The sequence below is a fragment of the Zootermopsis nevadensis genome, unplaced genomic scaffold, assembly GCF_977971745.1.
Source record: "Zootermopsis nevadensis isolate Lab colony 2312 unplaced genomic scaffold, Znev_1.0 Znev_ptg000030l, whole genome shotgun sequence".
In the NCBI taxonomy this organism is placed as follows: domain Eukaryota; kingdom Metazoa; phylum Arthropoda; class Insecta; order Blattodea; family Termopsidae; genus Zootermopsis; species Zootermopsis nevadensis.
The window spans coordinates 16,762,865-16,770,044 of NW_028259162.1; positions in this window are offsets into that span (position 1 = coordinate 16,762,865).

Consider the following 7,180-nt stretch of genomic DNA (forward strand, 5'->3'; position numbering starts at 1 on the left):
ATAGCAAAGTCAATAGAAGAAACAAATATGTTTTTCTCTCCAAAGGACTGACAATTGTTTTCTCTGCCTTCATTCGTATTTTCAGCTTGTTTTCCTTCTGTCTCTCTTAGTTCTATTCCTGTAGTTAACTTTCCCTTTCGATTTATTTATTAACTTCACGATTTGTACGTGTCACAGAGCATTATCAATGCCACGAAATCAAAAAAGTTTAGAAGTTATGAGCAGGTAGTTCAGATTAGGTAGTAATTTTGGGGGAGAAGCTTCCAGAAAAGAAAATGATGGAGTTATATATGGAGAAGTTATATAAAAATGAGACCGGCACTGAATCTGAAGGCATCCCATCAGGCAGGCATTAGATTTTAGAAGTTTTTTGATGCACTGCATATCACCACACCGACATCAAACTTTCTAGAATAACCAATACACTACCGTTCTTGATAGACACTCCCCACTTCGACGCCCACCTCTGCGACTTTCCTAAAGCATCCTCACATCCAGGTACCTTCCGGAGGTTCTGTACAGACATGATCACACACATTATGCAGATCACGACAAGCTGTGCACTTATTTTAAATGGAAATACTATGGTTCAGCTTTTAAGGTTAGGGTCCTTGCACGCTTGAATGCCCTTGAGACTGTGGAAAACCTTTCTCCAGGAAAGTTGTTACTATGCACAGACACTCTGAGCGCAGTCCAAAGCCTACAGTTCCCAGACCTAACTCAGAACATTTTTTTTTTTTAGATTCTCCGTTGCCCACAAGTTGACGTCTTGTAAATACTGTCTCTTCAGAATATCACATAAATTTAAGGATGTCCACAATATAAATTAGCACCTAATAAGATTATACCGTAAAGGGAGACGTTTGCCCCTTGTCTGCAATCCTTGTTCTGGTTGTAAATGAAAAGGACACAACTGATAATTACGCAGAGTACGTCATACTGCACTATGATAAGGTCATCCAGTTGAAGAATAAATGTGCAGAGTGTTATCGTGAAACATATCCAGATCATCCTCTACATACCACCCACTGCGTCTTGCAACATGGACAGCGTCTGTTTCTTTGAGATTACGATGCACCGTTTGAAATAGACGTCGGTAAGGTTGTCTGTGTTCCCAGTATAGACGCTCTAATCCCTCAATGTAGAGAGAGAATTTCCTTCTCACATAACAAACACGAAATGCACATCTGCATAATTCTGGTAAATCTTGCCTCTCTTTTGTTTCCTCTGAACTTGTGACGGATACCACCGCCCGAGTCTGATACCTGCGCTTCAACTATCCGTTCTTCCCACATATTCTTTGCGCTGATCCGCTGTTAGACGATCACAATAATTCAAAGCGACGTCAAAGTGAAATCGCCATCAAACGAGAACGGTGGCTAAAAATTATCTCCTCAGCAACCTCCTTAAGCCTTGCACCAGAACTTTGAATCATTCTGTATTTATTTTATTTAGTGTTCTGTCAGACGACAGGTCCATATGAACAGGATCCTTCCATCCTTTTCTCGGACTGGGACCTGTTCATATACGTTCTTGGCAGATGATCCAGAAGTGGTTTGCCATTGCCTTCTTCTGTGTGTGAATGGAGTAATTGTTAGGATATCACGGAGAAACCGGGGAAGCCCCCGGAGGAAAACTCCGTGTTGCCTAGACCACGGCCTTACCCAACACAAGTTATAAATTCGGGCACCGCCGGGAATCGAACCCGAGACCCCAGGATTACAAGGCCAGATTTCTAACCACTAGACCACCGTGGCGGGCACATCCTGTATACGAATACATAAAATTATATTGTTAATATATTCCTTTAATTATGACTGATTAGTCCTTGTTATAGCGGTTTGTAAATAGACTATTTCGTAACTAAGTACTAATCATACAAAGTAACAAACTGTCTTACCATTTAACTGACGTACCAAGTAACTTATTAACAAACTCACTGTCAGCCTGACTGAAGAACAGATGTAACTCAGTGAACGCATCAGAAGCATTCAGAAATTAGCCATCTGAACGTCGCGTCTACGTCATAGAATCACAGCCTTGTACAGCAATATGATGTTACATTGAACGTTTCTGCGCTGACCAGACACTTCACTGGAGGACCGCCTGACCTCGAAGAACTGTCCTAGGTATATTTGTACGACATGGTCACCTTACTGATTGCAATATTATGCAACTTCGAGGATGAGTAAACTGAAGAGCATCGAAGAAGCGACCGTGGCATGTTTACCTAACGGAAGGACGTCGAAACAAGCACTTCATTTGTTTCCGATAAAAATTTTCGCGCAGTTTTCCGTCTCTTATTGTATTGGGCGAAATATCTAGCGATGGTTGAAGTTCATGAAGATGGCTGTCGTCTGAGATGGAACACCGTGTAGTCCAGTAGACGTTTACCGACTTCTGAAACGTAAACTTTTACCAGACAGCACGGTGTCACAACCCAGAATCCCGGAAGACAGCCACCACCGTGAGAATATCAAATTCTGTGTATTTTACCTGTGGAATTTCGGCTGAACTGTGTGATAAAGCTCTCAAGAATCGCGTATCAAAATCCTTATAAAATAACAGGTAATTTTAAACTGTTCTGCATTTTCTTGGTTTCTTAACAAGTTAGAGAGAACGTGTTGAAAAGAAAGGTCATTGATTTGTTCCAGCTATCTTATGCGAAACTCCAAATAACTTTTTTGGCTTGAGGTAGCGCGAGTAGTGGGCACCTAAATGCGCGATGTGTAAGCCGAGAGAGGGGAGTAAAGTAGTAGTTGATGTCGCACAGCCTCAGATTCTGTGACGCACCGATCTAAACACAGCTAGAGCTACAAACCAACTGAAGCTGACACCCCTCTACCGCGTGTTTCGGACGGGTCCATCGCATACGACCAAAATTAGTCCTTTGCGCAGGTGCCAGCACTTCTCGCCCGGCCTCTAACATCCAGAGGGTTAAACATGTTAAAAATTTATTCCAAATTTCAACTGATCGTTTTCATTGCTTATTGGTAACATTTGTTTCAGCAACTGTACCTGAAATCACAATGATACTAACATTACGCACTTATTGTTCATAAAAATTAAGTTCACTAAAATTACCTCGTTAAATCAAATGACATCACAAGGGTGTATCACGCAAGAAACGGGGATCTGGGGCTACTGCCCCCCATCCACAACGTCTCGAGTGTATTCTTTACTTCGCTTACTATGTATTCGACAGGTAACAGTCAGTTTTCTATTGTAGTTTACAAAGCGTCAACTATAAACTTAGAAAGAGACAAATATGTGTCGTGACCTAGGAACATTTAGCGTTAAAGAAACCGAGTACTACTTGAATATTGCGGCAAGGTAAATGTTCGATTTGTTTCCGTTCTAAAGAAAGCAACAAGTGGACGAATCAATTGTTTTCTGGCCTTGACCTTCTTAGAAAACGCACAGCAAACGTTATGTGAATAATTGAATATTTAGCTGTGAATTGTTGGCACGCTTAAAAATAACGCAACAAATAATAGCATTAAGATCTATTTAAGATTTGAGGTTTCCACAGCGGTGAGTATGAAGATTTCTGTCTTCTGGGTTGTTGCGCTGTGTAGTCTGGTCGATGTTAACCAACGTTTCAGAGGTCATACTGCCTCCGTCATCAGGGCGGTGAGTATGAAGATTTCTGTCTTCTGGGTTGTTGCGCTGTGTAGTCTGGTCGATGTTTACCAACGTTTCAGAGGTCATACTGCCTCCATCATCAGGGCGATGAGTATGAAGATTTCTGTCTTCGACCATCCTACACAGCACAACAACCCAGAGGACAGAAATCTTGTAGCTCTATTCTTTGTTTCTCACATTTCTTACACATCAATAAATACCTTACCGACTTTGCTTCTGCGATGTTAGTACGACGTCACTATTTGTTTATGTTTCGGTAGACTTGAAATTGCCCTAAACATTTGACACGTTTACCGTAATTATTTGTAAATTGCCAGTTTTCAATGAAAAATTTCATGCTCGATCTTGTAAGTAATGTTAAACTTATACCATAACCACAAACTTTATTCGTATTGATCAAGCCCCGTGAAGTTTAATAACCTTATCTGGAAAAATTTCCCACTGAAAATAACCAAAAATAGTTCTCGAAGCATGTAACGGATTTTAAGTAGGAACAATACCTGCTCCAGTACCCCTCCCCCAAGCGCCTCGATGGCGTTATCGGAACAGCTTTAGACGAGCCTACCGCTGTCTGACAGTGAGAAGACCCATCCTCCTGAGTGCAATATGTTACACAATTATCGACAACATTAGAATAATTGTTGGCCTGCTTATAAACTAACCAATATGTTCGAAGTTTGAAGGTTTCTGACGATACTTCGTTTTTCTTTCTTTTTGTACATCGTCTGAATTATAAAATTATAAAACTACAACGTCTCGGAAGTTCGATTTTCCATCCGTCTTCACACTTGGAATAGGTCTGGGGTCAGCTGATCCAGAGGGCCCTACAAAATAGGATTTCTGTCCTCTTTTATTCTGCCTGAAGACGGAATCAAAATCAAGCTTCCGAAATGTACGCGTATTATCATTTAGATAATGGACAAAGTCCAAAGAACATTTTTACAAATTACAGTTAATATGTCAGTCATTAAATTAAAGAATAAATAATTTACGGCTCCGATAATCGAACGACCATACAGAGTAGTAAAAATGTAATGGAAATACTGTACTATTATGCAAAAAGGGATAGAATAGGTAACAGTGCCGCATATCAGTAAAATAAATTGCAATCTGATCTGTCTATAGCGCATTATCGATCCCATATTAGATTCAATATTTTAACTGGTTTCATAATACGTCTTACCGGACTATAATTTAAAACTCTTAACTGCACATTTTTGTGATCTAAGGTTTATGAAGACTGTTGCAAACTGAAATGATAAGTATTAATTTGAGTCTATTAGTGAGTTTAGCGGCCACATATATAATTATTTTTTTGTCATTTGCATAAAAACATTTATTTATGCAGATGACCAAGTACTTATAACTAAATCAGAAGATGAATTTAAAATTGCAGCGTATCGATTAAATAACATCGACAAGAAATGTAATTTGAGAATATACGCCTCAAAAACAAAATCTATATAAATGTGTGGCAATTAAAATTCGAAAACTGAAAATAATAATAGAAGGAAAAATTATTGAACAAGTCACAGAATTTAACTATTTAGGGAATAAGATCTGAGATTATAAGAAAGACATGGAATAGAATTAAAAAACATATAACAGAATCAATGGATTATAAAAAGAAATGTTGTAAACAAATGACTGTCAAAACTAATAATACAGATAGCATTCAAATACGGAAATGAGACATGGATATTAAATAAAAGAGATAAACAACGTTTGGAAGCGGCGCAGAAGAGATTATTGAGGCCATTACTAGGATGTACGAATTAGACCGCCAAAGAGGTGTTGATATAAGGGAAAGATTGGAAGTAGAAACCATAGTAGAAGAAATTTAAATATGCCAGAAGAATTGGAACGAACACGTCGAAAGGATGCAGGATGAGTGGCTACCAAAATTGGCACTTAATTAGCAACCAGTGGAAGAACGGAATTGAAGTCGTCCAATGAAAAGATGGAAAGACCATGAAGTTTCTGTCTTCTGGGTTGTTGCGCTGTGTAGTCTCGTCGATGTTTGTTCGATAAATCAGGGCGACTGGCACATTCATCGCCCTGATGACGGAGGCAGTATGACCTCTAAACCGTTGGTAAACATCTACCAGACTAAACAGCGCAACATCCCAGAAGACAGAAATCTTCATACTCTGATGACGGAGGCAGTATGACCTCTGAAACGTTGGTTAACATCGACCAGACTACACAGCGCAACAACCCAGAAGACAGAAATCTTTATACTCTGATGACGGAGGCAGTATGACCTCTGAAACGTTGGTTAACATCGACCAGACTACACAGCACAACAACCCAGAAGGCAGAAATCTTCATACTCTGATGACGGAGGCAGTATGTCCTCTGAAATGTTGGTTAACATTTACCAGACTACACAGCGGAACAATCCAGAAGGCAGAAATCTTCATACTCTGATGACGGAGGCAGTATGACTTCTGAAACGCTGGTTAACATCTACCATACTACACGGCGTAACAACCCAGAAGACAGAAACCTTCATACTCATCGCCCTGATGACGGAGGCAGTATGACCTCTGAACCGTTGGTTAACATCGACCAGACTACACAGCGGAACAATCCAGAAGACAGAAATCTTCATACTCATCGCCCTGATGACGGAGGCAGTATGACCTCTGAAACGCTGGTTAACATCTACCATACTACACGGCGTAACAACCCAGAAGACAGAAATCTTCATACTCATCGCCCTGATGACGGAGGCAGTATGACCTCTGAACCGTTGGTTAACATCGACCATACTACACAGCGGAACAATCCAGAAGACAGAAATCTTCATACTCATCGCCCTGATGACGGAGGCAGTATGGCCTCTGAAACGCTGGTTAACATCGACCAGACTACACAGCGCAACAACCCAGAAGACAGAAGTCTTCATACTCATCGCCCTGATGACGGAGGCAGTATGGCCTCTGAAACGCTGGTTAACATCGACCAGACTACACAGCGGAACAATCCAGAAGACAGAAATCTTCATACTCATCGCCCTGATGACGGAGGCAGTATGACCTCTGAAACGCTGGTTAACATCTACCATACTACACGGCGTAACAACCCAGAAGACAGAAATCTTCATACTCATCGCCCTGATGACGGAGGCAGTATGACCTCTGAACCGTTGGTTAACATCGACCATACTACACAGCGGAATAATCCAGAAGACAGAAATCTTCATACTCATCGCCCTGATGACGGAGGCAGTATGGCCTCTGAAACGCTGGTTAACATCGACCAGACTACACAGCGCAACAACCCAGAAGACAGAAGTCTTCATACTCACCGCTGTGAAAACCTCAAATCATTCATGGAAAGACCAGTTCTTGTTGAAGAATCTCAGGCTTAATAAGCCTGATTAATATCAGTTCAAGAAGAATAAAAATATTATAGCCTTCGAATAACAATGCCCCTTGTTGTGTTATGAAACTTTTAATGAGTGTCAGCACAACGTTAATTTGGAAATAAATTTATAAGTTGGGGAAATCAGGGAACACGTTCTTGTTTA